At 40.9% G+C, this 16,683-nt stretch overlaps 1 non-coding gene across 1 annotated transcript; it reads right to left on the bottom strand.

The window, feature by feature from the left end:
- Nucleotides 1-16,146: 16,146 nt before the first annotated feature.
- LOC122733163 lies at nucleotides 16,147-16,229 on the bottom strand. The gene has a single exon (XR_006353755.1). It is a non-coding gene; the product is annotated as a small nucleolar RNA U2-19 (small nucleolar RNA).
- Nucleotides 16,230-16,683: the final 454 nt, after the last annotated feature.

The raw sequence follows: 16,683 nt of genomic DNA, 5'->3' as shown, positions 1-16,683 counted from the left end.
TTTCTGCTCAAATCTAATTTGTATAAAACTCAAGCATGGCTTATAATTGGTGTTATTTTTCAGCCTGTATCCATCTCCACACAGGCTTCCATTTACCCAAAGAAACAAAGACCTGTATTTTTTTTACACCAATGATCTTTTAGAAGCCCTGGATAGCTGCACATCACAGAATACTACTGTCTTCAAGAAATTATAGTGGAAGTCATCCAAAAGCCAATGAAGCACAGTGTGGTGGGTCCAAGCATGACAAATAGTAAATTGTACAGGAAGAAATGATACAACAGATGTCATTATAGAGATGTGTGGCTGAAAAAGAAGCATGGCCAGTCACATGTTAAGGGAGGACATGGAGTAACCAATCAATAGGCAGCCCATGTGTTTTACTGGCCCATGCCATGACTAGAAAACTAGAGGCAATGGCCTCCAAACCTTTTTGATCATATATCCCATCATTAAAAAATAGCATGCACCCCTAATCTTGGAATATTGATTTATCCATAAATAATATATTTGTGCATGCTTCTAAATTCTCTTGGTCTTAGTGACTGGCATAGTTGAAAAAACACACCTTGACTTTGAAGGATGGATGGACACATGTATCCAAATGGAAGAAATGCATTGTTGGAATGCACACTACATTATGATGTGCATTTTTCAATCCCATTCACCAATTATGCAAAGATTGTTGGTTGAAATTTGGCTAGTAGCATTTTATCCTCCTTTAAGCCAATCAGTTGCTCTTGCAAACTGATCAGATGGTGTTGCATTTTCATATTTTTAACAAATGATTTCAAAACTCACTGAAACTCATCATAAGGAAGATTTTTTAACAGACTAGAAAATTCTGTTTCCAAGTTTTTAAAGCATGAAGACAGAATTTTTATAAGCGACAATCATATCACTTTCAGTGACAAAATCACACAATAGAAACATTTCCAAATACCCATTTTCAAAATGTGCTCACTGTAGCACAAGTTTCTTTCAAAAAGCAGTTACCTTCTCACTCACGGTCAAAATGTTGCCTTTGTCTGCTAACCAAGATATATAGGGAGCTTACACCAATGTTGTTGTTGAGTTGTTTCAGTTGTGCCCAACTCTCCATCACTGCATTTGGTGTTTTCTTGGGAAAGATATGGAGTGGTTTGCCATTTCCTTCTCTAGCCATTTTTTTTTTTTTAGTGAGGCAATGGGGGTTAAGTGACTTGCCCAGGGTCACACAGCTAGTAAGTGTTAAGTGTCTGAGGCCAGATTTGAACTCAGGTACTCCTGACTCCAAGGCCGGTGCTCTATCCACTGCGCCACCTCGCTGCCCCTTCTCTAGCCATTTTACAGGTGAGGAAACTGAAGTCAACAGGTTTAAGTTACTTGCCCAGGGTCACACCTCTCATAAGTATCTGAGGCTTGATTTGAACTCAGGTCCTCTTGACTCCAGAGCCGACACCCTAACCACTGTGCCAACTAGCTGTTCAAAACCAATGTATAGCACTATAAGCCATGCCCTAGTGGAGAAATGTTCAGAGGTGTTAAGCAAATAGTTCTCAAAAGAAGACTACCATGCTGTTAATAACTCTATGAAAGACTGCTCTAAATCACTAATAAGAGAAATGGGAATTAAATGAATCCTGAGCTTTCACTTTATGCCAGAACATTGGCAAAGATGACAAAAGGATGGGAAGAGTCAGTGTTGGAGAAGTTGTAAAAAGATAGCCACACTGATGCATTGTTGGTGGAACTGTTAATTAGTCCAAACATTCTGGAAAGCAATTAGAAACTATAAAAAGACATTGACTAAAAATCTCTCTATCATCTCAGAGATTCCACTACAAGGCATATACCCTAAGGAGGTTAAAGAGGGAAAGAAAGATCCAATCTATACTATAGCAACACTATTTGTAATGGCAAAAATACAAACAAACTAGAAACGAATCAGATGCTCATCTATTGGGAAATAGCTAAATAGATTTTGATACATTAGTGTGATTATATGGTAAGAACTGATTAACAGGAAGAATTCACAGAGGTGTGGAAAGACAAAAGAACTAATGCAAAGAGAAGTAAGTGGAACTAGGAGAAAAAAATATACACAATTACAGTAACAATGTAAGATGGAATAATAACAACGGCATAAATGGAAAGAATAGAAGCAGCCACAGAAATATACGTGACAATGACCGTGCTTGGCATTAGAAAATAAATATGACAATTCATCTCCTCCCTTTCTCTCTTCTTTGGGGCAGGTGGAAAGAGTGACTATGGAGGGATGAAGACCATTGCATGCACTGTCAGATTTTATTGATATATTGATTAGTTTGGCTGAACTGATTTTTTTCCCTTTCTCTTTATTCGTTCTTATAAATGGAAACTCTCTAGGTTAGGGAGAGGGATGGATATGTTGGGAAATTGGGGGAAATGATGCAAAAGCTAAAGATATAAAACATTAATATCAAATCTCCCTTGAAGAGATAGATTATGTATTTATTTTTAAAAATTTGCTAAGTAGCGTACTACTGACAACCACTTATCAGAGAAAAGATAAGAAATTCTGGAACACTGATACCTTGGGAAACAAACAAAAATAACATCTTTAAGTTTGATGATATTTAAAGTACTTTGCCAAGAGACAAAAGGAACTTGCTTGTGGTGCAAAAGATTTTTGTGAATATCCTGGGGGATAGGATGGACTTGTAAATGATAACTGGGTGTTATTTATTATTCCGTTAATTTGATCCATTTACCTAGCCAACTAGGTGAATTTCTATTTTATGCCATTTTTATTAAAAGATAAATAATACAAGATCCAAATAATAAGTTCACAGTCAGTTCTGGTGTGCTAGTAAATGTTCAACTCCTCCCCACAAAAAAAGTACATGACACACTTGTAAATTTAATATACATTGTTAACATTTCCCCATTATTTTCTTAAGTCTAGACAATTGACAAAACAATAAATCAAGCCTGATGTTGAAGCATTTGCTGATTTGGGGGGGAGGGCAATGAAGGTTAAGTGACTTGCCCAGGGTCACACAGCTACTAAGTGTCAAGTGTTTGAGGCCGCATTTGAACTCAGGTCTTCCTGAATCTAAAAGCCGGTGCTTTATCCACTTCTCCACCTAGCTGACCCGAATTTGTTGATTTCTGAGGTGGAAGTGCTAATACTAAAAATTAAACAATCTCTGAGCCGGTTCAAAGGCACTCCAGAAAACCCCTGTCATCAGAGAACAGCTTAATAGCTTTTCAGCAGGTCGTGTTTCTCTGTGTATAGATAATCAGCATACACAATCTGAATACACACCATTGGAGAGAGCCAGGGCAAAGGCTAAAAGATGTCAAGTACATGGAAAGGAGTAATGTATGACAAAGCTGGAAGCTGTTGGGACCAGGTCGTGAAGGGTTTGAAATTCCAAACAGAAAGTCTTTTATTCGACCCTAAGGACAGTAGGAAGCTAGTGGTGTTTATTGAGTAGAGCAGTGACATGATCACTCTGCTGGGGTCAGCTAGGAGGCAAAGTGGATAGAGTGCTGGACAAGGAGTCAGAAAGACTGGTCTTCTTGAATTCAAATGTAGCCTCAGACACTTCGTACCTATGTAACCCCGTACAAGTCACTTGACCCTGTTTGCCTCAGTTTCCTCATAAGATAAGTTAGAGAAGAAAATGGCAAACCACTCTAGTATCTTTCCCAAGAAAATACCAAATGGGGTCATGAAGAGTAAGACATGACTGAAATGACTGAACAACAACAGTGACGCAATCAGAGCTATGCTTTAGGAAAAATCACTTTGGCACCTATGTGCAAGATGGATTGGAGGCAGAGAGACTAAATCAGAAGCTACTACAACATTCCGGATTGGAGATGCTTGCGTGAACACAGAGAAGGTAGCAGATGTACTATTGGGGTAGAAACAAGATTTGTCAACTAATTGGATATGTGACGTGAGGAGGAGTCCAAGGACATCCAAACTTGGGAGACAGGCAGGATGGCCATGCCCTCAGAAATAACAGGAAGTTTAAAAGAATGCGGATTTGTGAAGAAATACATGAGCTCTTGGATACAGGTATCCAATTCTGCTCATCCAGGGGGACCCCCTCTGTCTCACCAAAATGGGAGGGGGGAACAGGGCTCTTCATTAACTGCCCCGGAGCACAGAAGCAGCCAAGGGGTGCACGCTACGGTGATCTGGAGGAATATGGCACCAATACCATAGAGACAGGAAGAAAAGATATCCCCAGTAGCACAACAGGTACTGAGAGTTAAAGTTAGGTAATAACTGCCCTGGTTCTGATCCAATTATTCCCTGGATCAGAAGGGAAAATGTCGAGAGTCTGTGGGAACCCAGTGGTAGCTGGGAGAGGGCAGCTAAGGGTTTCTTGCTAGTCTGATAGTCAGTTGCGGTTGAGCCTGCCCCTCTCACTGATGATAAACTCCACTCTTCCCACAACTAAGAAGAAAAAGCATCTCCAATGAGGACCCCAGATGAAGATCTAAAGCTGATAGGAGACAACATGCACAGCTAAGCAAGACCAGAGAAACAAGGCCTGGTAGAAAATTCAATCCAGATGTAGGAGGGAGCCAGAGTAACAGCCCAATAGCATCATCACAGGACACTGATGGCCTCTGTAGTATTATAGTATTATGTTATGTTATCTTATGTTGTGTTGTGTTATGTTATGTTATGTTATGTTATGTTATATTATGTTATATTATGTTATCATGTTTTGTTGTCATGTCAATTTTATCATATATCTCATATCTTATAGATTACGGTATATTACAATATTATAATATATATTATATATCTATATTATATATGTATTATAGGCATGAACTGTCCACCACAAGTGTGCCCTGGCCAGTCAGGTGCCTTCATAAATGTGCCTTGGCCACATGTTTTCCCCTACATGGGAGCCCATCCGTGGAAGTCCCCTGGCCACATGTCTTCCTGTGCATGCCCTTCCACAGGTGCACCCTAGGTATATTCTTTCCACTCACAGTTTGTGTATGTGTGGAAGAGCGTGTCCCGCTGGGAAATGTTTAATTGCTGCTTTCCTATTAAGCAATTTCAGTCAATGCTTTTATATTGAACTAATTGTCTCCTCCTGGCTGACTAGCATAGAGCTGGGGGTGGGTATGCCAGCCAGTAAAAGTCTAAGATAATAATATCCTGATGCCTTCCCTTTGTGGATTATTTCCAATTAATCTGGTATGTAGCTTGTTTGTACTGAGGTCTTTGCATGTTGTTTTCCCCATTTGACTGTGTGATCCTTGAGAGTTGGGACAGTTGTTTGTCTTTCTTTGTATTCCCAGTGCTTAGCACAGTACCTAGCATGGAGTAGTTGTTATTATTATTCGTCCTTTCTTTGAGAAGAGGATCAAGGACATCATGGGGTGATGTCTTGACTTGAGCATGAATTGGATTTAAGTGAGACAGTTGCATAAAGTCATCAGCCTCACTCTCTTTTCCAGAGTCATGCAAGTCCAGTGGCAGGACAAAAGTCAGGATGGCTGGTGATGACCCAGGATGCAGTGGACGAGCTTGGTGTCCTCAATGTCTGTCCAAGTTCTAAGAGATCCATAGTGCCTGGTTCATAACCTTCTGAATAAATTGTTCTCATCTGCTCATTCTGCTGGGGGAAAGTCTTCACATGGTCGGGATTGACACCCCCCGAACTCACCAGTGGGTTTGAGGTCTGCTGGTTACCCTCAACGTGGCTTGGCCTATCTGCTAAGACAATTTTACCAGGCTGCGACTGCTCAGGCTACAGTTTCTTAGAGCCACAGGTAAGGATGGCTGACCAGTTGAACACCAAATGAGGATGAGCAGCCCAGAAAAGGATTCAGTAAGCCCTCACATTGGACATGTTAGTCCTCATTTAACACCCCATACATCCCCTAGCATCTGGTAGGCACTTAATCAATGTTTATTGACTAACTGAAAGTAAGCATACTGGTAGGGTTTCATGAAGTATTGTGTTGAGTGGATGAGAATGCTTTGGGTAACTGAAATCAGGTTACCTTTCTGAAGGCTACACATCTTCTGCAAGAGGCCCCTACCCCCAGTTGCCAACACTTTCCCTTTGAGATTATTTCCAATTAGCTGGGTATATATTACGGATGCATATAATCCATTGACTATTCTCTCCCCCATTAGAATGTTAGGTGCTGGGGGCAGCTAGGTGGCGCAGTGCATAGAGCACCGGCCCTGGAGTCGGGAGTACCTGAGTACAAATCCGGCCTCAGACACTTAACACTTACTAGCTGTGTGACCCTGGGCAAGTCACTTAACCCCAATTGCCTCACTAAAAAAAAAAAAAAAAAACCAACAAAAAAAAACCCAAACAAACAAAAAGAATGTTAGGTGCTTGAGGGCAGGTTATTTTTGCCTTTCTTTGTAGCTCTAGCACTTAGCACAATCCTCTATGCGTAGTCAGTGTTTAATCCATGTTTGCTGACTGCCCTCTAAATAAAAGAAAAAAAAAGCGGGGTGGGGGAGGAGGGAAAAAAAGAATGAGGGTCCCAGTTGCTACAGTTCTTTTATTTATTTTCTTCTCATTCCAATGAGCTCATACTTGAGGAATGTGACGTAGCCCTTTAAATTGAACAATAATTCCTTTCCCTAATATAAGTCCTTCCTCTACACAGTCACATGCATGCACACATGCATGTCTTTCACTACTATGGAAAAAAAAAAAAAACAGAAATCCCCAGTGCTGTTTATCTCTCCCATGTACTGACACTGACCTCCTGATATGATTCATTTTGATTAGAAATGCATCACAGCGTCAAGATCCGTTGACAGCATGAGAAAGCTAGGAGCGGGGCAAAGTAGGTCTAGCTAAACACTGATGATTCACTACTCTGGTGACAGCATTTGCCAGAGGCTCTAGGGCACCCCCACTGAACTCGGTATTTGGTGTGCGGTGCTGCTCCCACCCAAGGGGAAAGAGATTTCTCATCTTTAAATCTGCTTCTCCTCCTCTGCTGTCAGTCATTCAAAAAGCACACTCACAGCTGGTCATGAAGGGGATACCAACTCCCTGACTATACCAGGTGTGCCATTTCACCCAGGTAGGCAAATTATAGGTTCTCAGCCTGGTATCTGCCTAAACTTTGCTCAGCTTCAAATAAGAACCTTGCTTCTTGGTTGTGACCAGTTTGCCCTCCTTCTTCTTCCCATCACTTCCCCAGGGAAGCTAGATCAGCTCAGCTCAGCACCCATCCACCGCCACCCCCAATTCTTGGGGGAAGGGACACTCAGAGATTGAACTTTCCAGTTCAGGTCACAATTACCCTCCCTGGCAGTCCCTTTCCCTCTTATCCCAACATGTATGATCCCATACAAAATCCAAGAGTCAGAAGGGACCTGCTGGAGGCATCAAGTGCAAAAAATACTTCAACATGATGTCTTTGACAGCATCCCTGAAAAGTGGCCTTGTGGCTTCCCCTGAATAGCTCCAGGGAGGTTAGACTCAGTACTTTCTGAGGCAGCCTGGTTCACTTTGGGATAGCCTAGCTTCTGGCTAATATCTTGCCTCCACATAAATACATAAACATATATATATATATACTTATATACACATGTGTGTATGTATATATGTATCTGTAAGCATATATGTGTTGTCAAAAATGTTTCTATTGCCTGTCTCCTACCAAAAAATTATAATAAACATCAGAGAAATTAATTTTATAGTATCTCTTGCAAAAAAAAAAACACAGATCAGAGAACATGTCTTCTACAGGACAAAATCAGAGAAATTACTAAAATAATTATTTTAATAATAATAATTACTGCTTTCATAATTTCTCCTACATGAAATGCCAAATCAGAGACAGACAGAAAAAAGCTAATACCAATTTATTTTGTCCCAAGAAGAAATATAAGCATGATCAAGCAGAGAGCATTTCCAAAGGAGCTGGAGGACTCCCTCTTTCTGAGGGTATGTATATAAGGTTTTCTTTGCTCACTGGTAACTTCATTAACATGATACAAATCAACCCAAAGCCAATACTATAAATGTAAATCAGTTTAAAGCAGATACTGAGGTTAGATTATGTGGAAACAGGAAGAGTTTTATCAAAGACAAGGATGCCTAGATAGTTGATCTAGGACAACAATAAGATCTATTTACTTTCTTGGGGAAAGAAGATATTGAATAGGAATTTCAAAGGGACATTTAAGTTTGTTTATTCTCTTGGGGAAAGTGAATAGGGACTGTCTGGATGTAGTTTGAAGTCTTCCTCAAAAGGCATTTTGCTCCTATTAATCCAGGGTCTCATAGAATCCACTTGGATAATGTGGCAGCTCCATCAAATCCAGGTGATCCATACATTCATATTAACAGTGCATATCTATCTATCTATCTATCTATCTATCTATCTATCTATCTATCTATCTATCTCTATCTCTCTATCTCTCTATCTCTCTATCTCTCTATCTCTCTATCTCTCTATCTCTCTATCTCTCTATCTCTCTATCTCTCTATCTCTCTATCTGTATCTGTCCATCTATCTGTCTCCATCTATCCATCCATTCATCCATCTATCTATTTATCTATAATCTATCTGTCTGTCTGTCTATCTGTCTGTCTCCAGGGTCCAAGAATCACAACTTTGGAAAGGACCTGAGAACATAGAGCATAGAATGTCAGAGCTAGAACATAGAATGTCAAACCTTAGAACAACAGAATATATCATACATGAAAGTAACCAGAGAACAATGGAGTATAGAATGTCAAATTAGTGCTGGAAGGGAACTTGGAGCATAGAACACAGAACACCAGATCTGGAAAGGACCTTAGAACACAGAACATAGAATGTCAAATCTGGAAGTGACTTTAGAACATAGAATGTCAGAGCAGGAAATCACCTTAGAACAATAGAACATAGAAGCTCCAAATTCTTCCTTTTATCTAGAAGGTCTAACTTGTTTCTCTCCTCTGCCATAAAGCCCGGCTCCTGATTCTGTCTCTGGTTTCTGAGCCACTGCCTTATTTCAATCTCTATAATGTAAAGAGCCTTGTACTCACGATCAGAACCTGGATTCAAGTTCTTGCCTCTGCTGACTAGGTGAATGTTCATAGACAAGCCAGTTCCCTTCTCTAAGCCTCAGTTTTCCTCATTCATAAAATGGGAATAACAACGCTTACATCAGGTACCTCACAGGGTTTTTGTGAGGAAATTGATGTATGAACACCAGAAGTTCATACGAATATTCTACTTGTTAACGTGTATGTATCCTGCCTCTTCAGGTAACTTCTGGAGAACTGCTTGGGCTTGCTCTGCTCTGTGTCATGACCAACCAAGGAATAGATAGAACCACAGAAGATAAAACGGATAATTTTAAAAATCTAATAAAACTAAGATTAAAAGGGAAAAAAATTAACTGGGGGGGGCATTTGCAGCAAGGTCTGGTTTCTAAAATATAAGGAATTAATTCAAATTTATAAGAATAAGAGCCATTCCCCAATTGGTAATTGGTCTAAAGAGATACTCTGGCCATTCTCAAGGGAAGAGACCTAGGCTACGTCGAATGACAAAATGTGTCCTATGCTTAGATGCTGCCTTTTGTTCTAAGCCTTGCTTTCACTCTCTAGGCGCTTATCTCTGACTGTTCCCTCCATCCCATAAGGGTATTTGACCAGTGCTTGCCACCCTGGAAAAACAAATCCTCAAGACTTGGGTCCATGGATGAAATATACCAATAATTGACATTGACAAAGTACTTTATTGATATATATGATCTCCTCTGAACCCCCAACAATGAAGTGAATAATACAGAAACAATTAACCCTATATTGCAGGATAGGAAATTGAGGCACACAGAAGTTAAGTGATTTGCCCACGGTCACAGTTTAGCAAGTGTCAAGGCTGGATTCAAAGTCAGATCTTCCTGGCCACAAGTCTAGAACTTTGTCCACTCTACAAGGATACCCTGCTGGCCTGGATTCTGATGATACCTTGAAAACTCAAGCTAGACACCAGACACAAGTTTCTTTGCATAACTAGGAATCCATAACATCATCCCACCAGGGAGAGGAGCAGAATGAAGGCGTGAGCCAGAGCTGCCTTTATGAGTAGACATTACAAGGCCAATTGTGTATTGTGTGCATCCAGTGTTCTTACTGTGACTCTTCTTCATTTCCAGCATTTAGAGAGAACCTTATATTTGCAAAGTCCCTGGGCAAAACTCTATTCATTAAATTCATTAGGTCTGTGTGTCTTTGAAATGAAGTTTGAGGAATTTAAAAGCCATTCTAACGATATAATCATCCCACTTTCTATTAGTACCTTTATCTGAGATACTTAAAATAATTTGCAGATATTTATTCAATTCACCTCCCCAGCTGCCAGTGTTTGGGAGGGAGAGAGGAAATTGGGGAAGAAAGAATAAGTCTCTTATTATCCTTCCTTCACTAAAGGGCTAAACAGAACAGAGAGGTTGTAGCTTAGCCCAATTTCACGGAGCAGCCAAGTTAAGAAAGACTCGGTAACTATACTCTCTCATTAGAGACAGCCTAACATGGTGGAATGAGCACAGGATTACTTGACAGAAGACGAGTTTGCATTTCACCTCTAATATTAGATGTGTGGCCTCAGGTCGCTTCATGCCTCAGTGTCCTCATCTATAAAACAGAAATAGGAAATATAATAATCCTGGCCCACATACTAGACAATGTTTTAAAGTTAGGATCTAGTCCAAGTCATGGAAACATACAAGTCTCATGGGGAGTAGGTAGCAGAACTAGATTTTGAACAAAGGGGAATTAGGGGGCAGCTAGGTGGCACAGTGGATAAAGCACCAACCCTGGATTCAGGAGGGCCTGAGTTCAAATCCAGACTCAAACACTTGACACTTACTAGCTGTGTGACCCTGGGCAAGTCATTTAACCCTCATTGACCCGTAAAAAAAAAGGGGGGGTGGATTGACTTGCCTAAAGCCCAATGGGTTTTAAGTTATAGAGCCTATATTCAAAAACAAATTCCCCTGAATCTAAATCAGGTAGGTGGCACAGCCCATAGAGTGCTGGGCCTGGAGTCAGGAAGACCTGAGTTCAAATATGGACTCAGACCCTTACTAAGCTCTGTGACTTTAGGCAAGGTACAGCACTTAACCTCTGTTTAACTCAGTTTCCTCAACTGTGAAATGGGGATAACAATAGCACCTTCCAGGGTTGTTTTGAGGATCCAGTGAAATAAAAATCGCTTAGCACAGTGCCTGGTGCATAGTAGACACTATGAATGCTTATTCCCTTCCCCTCTTCCCTTCCAAATCCGATAACCCTCTTCACTGTGCCACACTGACCCCAAGGCCTTTGTTCTTTGCATTCCATGATGCCGCTTAGAACTGGAACTAGGGCAGGGTGGCTAACACTTTACCCCAAGGCCATTAGATTCAGAGGGTGCTTGTAGTGTCTAGAAATAATCAGCTTAACAACTATCCAGGAAAATAAGACTTGTGATTTCCTTGGAATAGGGAACACTCGGTGAGAAAAGCCCTTCTACTAATATAAATTGGCACTGGCTTTGCAATTTATAAGTCTTATAAAGTGACCTGATTCACTAGAAGTAAAATGACTTGGCCAGAGTCACACAGTCTGCACGTGTCAGAAGTGGGACTAGAACAGAGATCTTCCAGACTCCAGGAGAAGCCCTCTCTCCACTTCACCCCACATTGCCTCTCCAGTAACAAGAATAATTAGTTAAAATAGGAAGCTGACAGATGGTGTGTGCTTCCTCCTTCAGGGAGCCAGCCATGCCCCAGGTGAGCTCCATCCCCAGACTGCCAGGGAGCCTGCTCCCTCCCCATAGCTCTAGGCTCTGCTCAGCAGTAACCTAGATCATGTTTCATACACTTTGGACATAAAATATGTTGGCTACGGCTCTGAAACTGGAACACATTGCCATTTTGTCATCTCATGCGGCCACCTTGGAAGATCTTGAACACCCTGGATCCTGGGCTAACTCCCAAATACCCTCTTCATGGGGACCCCTCTTCACTTAACAAGAGTATTCCTAAAAAATGGGCCCATGAGTCAATTTTTTGGTCAATTTAGCGTTACATGTCCTATGGTAGAAAATATTAAAGGGAATCATAGTGAAGTATGTTAGATCTAGAAGGGATCTAGAGTCTACCAGCCATTTTAGAGATAAGGAAACTGAGGACAAGAGAGGAGGAATAAAATGTAAGATCCTTGAGGACACGGGTTGTTTCTGATTTATTTATTTATTTTTATTCTCAAGGCCTAGTACAAGACCTAGCCTGTGAAAGGTTGTCCCTTAATAAATACTTGTAGAACTAAACTAAAATTCAGTTGTGTTATTTCCTCCGTTCAAATATGACCTTCTATTTTGGCGGGGGATGCGCAATGAGGGTTAAGTGACTTGCCCAGAGTCACACAGCGAGTTAAGTGTCAAGTGTCTGAGGCTGAATTTGAACTCGGGTCCTCCTGAATGCAGGGCTGGTGCTTTACCTACTGCGCGGCCTAGCTGCCCCCTGAATATGACCTTCTTGAAGGCATGAATTATTACTGCTGTTTCTTTGTATCCTCAACACCTAGCTCAGTATCTGGTATACAGCAGCTTCTTCATAAATGCTTCTTAACCAAACTGTCTTGAATGCAACTCCATTTTTTTCCCAGGAAGCTGTCCTTGTTTCAATGAAAATAGGTCAGTGGTGACCAATTGAAGGATAAACTGGGATGCTCGTAAGTACATAAAACACACAGAAATGCCCCCTTTCCAGTGAAAATACACTGAAGAGACTTCTTTTGCCTGAATTTCACTGGGTCATAACCTGAGAAAAAGCCACAACCCATAACTTGAATCTAATCTACTGCTCGATCCCAGGCCCAACAGGATAGGGAATGACAGATCACTTTCTCACCTACCCTCAGGTCCTGCCAAGCTAAGAAGTCTTCAGCAGGGGCTGGTGGTTTCTTTGCCATATCAGAACAGACGTAGCCAACTTCAGAAAAGCTCGTCCCCATAGGATCAAAAGATAACTGTCAAATATTACATATATATTATGATATATTATACATACACATATATTATACCCACATATATACATACATATTATATACCTATATATCATTATGTATTACATGTATAACATGTTATCATATAGTATATATTATAGGGCATTATATATAATGTATAATATTATATGTATGTTATATAAAATCACACCCTATAATCCTGAGGAAGATGGTGATTAAATGACATGTCCATGGTGCATCATAAATGCATATATATGTACAATAGATAATAGATGTAATATAATATATTTCTATATAGGGTACAATATATAGAATACATATATATTGTATATATATGTATATATACACAATATATGTAATATATTATATGGGTATATATATATATGTGTATATACACACATACATACATGAATGCATATATTTTCAAAGACTTGGTCTTGACAAGATGTTGGCTGACTCCCGATTGGATCCAATGTTGTTTACTTTATAACAAGTTAAGTCACACATGTGAGATAATGAGATAATAATTGTAAAGCTCTTGGCACAATGTTTGGCACACAGTAAGCACTATATAAATACTAACTATCACGGTTATTAGGTCTGCCTCTGGCAGCACCCACAGGCCAGGTGATGGTCTTTTGGTAAGCCAAGGCAGGTGGTTTCTTGCAGGTGAAAGAGCTCTGTGAAGGACACTTTTCAAAAAATTTTTGGTTGTAAGGGAAGGCTCCAAGCCCAGGGTAGGGAGTAACACAAAGAATGCTTGATTTTCTGACCTTGTCCAGGCCACACAAATTTCAGCCCTGCTTCTGGCTGATTCTTGAAATCTCCCCCTAGGGCTACAGTTGCCCTAGCAGTAATGAGGGTGGAAGAGAAAGACATCTGTCCCTCCTCATCCCATTGGGTCTGGTTTAGAGAAGGAGGGAGGTGGAGGGTGAGGTTAGGCTGTACACCTCCCCCCACACCCAATATCAATCAGCTGTGGTCCTCCTCCCCTCCCACCCAGAAAGCTCAGCCTGAGCTATGTGCGCCTTGGGAAGAATTGTTCTGAGACTAATCAAATAAAGGCCTGGTCCCTGCCTCCCAGAGTTTATAATCCCAGACAGATGGATCAGCCGGGACGCACAAAGCAGGGCATTGAGACCCAAGGCAGCAGATGCAACAAAAGAGAACTTAAAAAGCTTTTTCATGCTCTGCTATTTTTTGCCCATCGGAGGCGGGTGGTACGGGGGGAAGGGAAGCAAGGAGACCTTGCAGAGAGAATGGCAGAAAGGACAGAGAGCAGAGGGGCTTTAGGGTTCTTTGACAGCTTAAAAGAGGAGTCATGAGTCAATCCTCCCATTCATTCTCTTGGAAGAGGGGTACCAAGTGTTCTCTAGAATCAAATGGTATGAGAAGTGGCTCCATGTAATACCCTGCTACTAAGGAAGAGTAATGAGCTTTCCCACCCTATTGTCAGGCTGTCGATAACTACTACTTAGTAGTCGTTGTGGAGAGGAGGGGGCATGAGTAGCCAGAAAAAGATCTGGGGGTTTCAGTGGACCACAAACTCACTATGTCTCAAACAGTATAACATCACATTACTATCCGCATTGAAGGAGCTGATGGTGCCAAAATACTATGTCCTAGTCATATTACGACTTGGAGTAGTGTGTTCATCTTAAGACACCACATATTATAACAAGGATATTGATAAGAAAGGAATTATGGCACAGGGGATAGAGGACTAATCTATAAATAAGAGCCAGATTCAAGTCTATCTTGAACACAGACTGCCTTCAGTCCTAGATTGACTTGATCTCCCTTCTAAGTTTGAGTTTATGTGATTCTATGATTCTGTCTCTGATCCGAAAGTCCAGTCCCCTTTCCATCCCACTATATTGTCTCCATTTCTAATCTTGGGACCATAAACCAGGCTCCTTTCACCTTTAGCCTAAAGCCCTGATTTATTTCTTCTGCAAAATGAGAAAATAAAAGAGTCAGAATTCCATTCTACAATCTGGTCCTCTCTAGACTTGACTGGTGAATCTAGCTCCTTCCTGGAATTCCCCAGATTCCTGTCAGTGATCCCCAACATAAATTAGGGAACCTACTCTTCCTGATCACTGACCCATTGCTGGAAACTGCCAGATGGCGCCAGGTCAGGAAGGCATCAGCTCAGACAGCAAACACTGGGAAACTGAGCCTGTGCTTGAAAGAAGTTCAAGATTCTAAGAGTTGCCAGGAAGGTGTGCAATCCAGGAGTGAGTGAGCAGTATCTATGCAAAGACCGAAATGGGAGATGGCATTTCAAGTTTGGACAGTAGGAGTTAGGCCAGTTTGACTGGAGTATGGAGCATATGGGGGATAATAGAAAATGTCTGGAAAGGCATGTAGGTGCCAGACTATGGAGGGCTTTAAATGGCAGGCAGAAGAGTCTATTTTTATTCTAATAGGGAGCTATAGAAGATCCTGGAGCAGAAGAGTGAGCATGAATGTTGTAAGGAAAGCACATGATTCCCTTCGTCCCTGCTCTCAATGCTCTCACTCCATGGATTCATCTTCCTTCTTTTCTTCCTTCCTTCCTTCCTTCCTTCCTTCCTTCCTTCCTTCCTTCCTTCCTTCCTTCCTTCCTTCCTTCCTTCCTTCCTTCCTTCCTTCCTTCCTTCCTTTCCTCCTCCTTCCCTTCCTCTCTTATTTCTTGCTTTCATTCCTTCCTTGCTCGCTCCATCCCTCCCTCCTTTATTTCCTTCCTTCTTCCTTTCTTTCCTCCCTCCCACTTCTTTCTTTCTTTTCTTTATTCCTTCTTTCCTTCCTCTCCCTCCATCCCTCCACCTCTTTCTTTCTTTCTTTCTTTCTTTCTTTCTTTCTTTCTTTCTTTCTTTCTTCCTTCCTTCCTTCCTTCCTTTCTTTCTTTCTTTCTTTCTTTCTTTCTTTCTTTCTTTCTTTCTTTCTTTCTTTCTTTCTTTCTTTCTTTCTTTTTAGCTCTATTAAACTATAGAAACCTTTACAATTAAAGGTCAGCAAAAAAGGCATTTTCATCACTGCACAGAATTGAGTAATCTCATACACACACGCACATACACACATACATCACTCAATAAGTCTCATATTCTCACTCACACTCCCCACCCACCCCCCACTCTTCTCAAAAACTATTCTAACTCCTATTGCTTCTCAGAAACACATACAGATCATGTAAGGCAAAGACCAAAAGGTCTCTTGATGATCATATTTGGTTATTTTTCATCACTGAGCTACTTCAATGAGAGTAGATCTCAGAATAACCTTTCTGTATTTCTAAAGGACACAGAATAAAATTAAAATAGATTTCCCACAAGTATTATAAAGGAGCCCACAATCTTAGCTATATGTGTATTATTCAATTCCAAGAAAAAGTATGTTATCTTCATTCAGAGGTCCAGTAATAAAAAGAGTGAGCTTCAGGCTACAGAAATAGCCCAGGCTTGAGGCGAGTAGGATCTGCGCCTGCGTAGTGACAGTGTCAGAGGTGAGAAGAGGGTTTTGCATGGATACCATTTCTAAGAGGGAGCCCACTTGGAGCAGAACTCATTGTTAGAAAGTTTTTATTTAGTAAAAAACTCAAGCCTAAATGCATCTTTTGGCAACTTTCACCCATTGTTCCTAGTTCCACCCTTAGGGGCCAACTAGAACACATCCATTCCTTCTTCCATATCACCACCCTTCAAAG

This window comes from Dromiciops gliroides, chromosome 6 (assembly GCF_019393635.1).
Source record: "Dromiciops gliroides isolate mDroGli1 chromosome 6, mDroGli1.pri, whole genome shotgun sequence".
Taxonomy (NCBI): Eukaryota; Metazoa; Chordata; class Mammalia; order Microbiotheria; family Microbiotheriidae; genus Dromiciops; species Dromiciops gliroides.
Note: the sequence above shows the minus strand (reverse complement) of the source record. Positions and strands in the feature narration are given on the sequence as shown.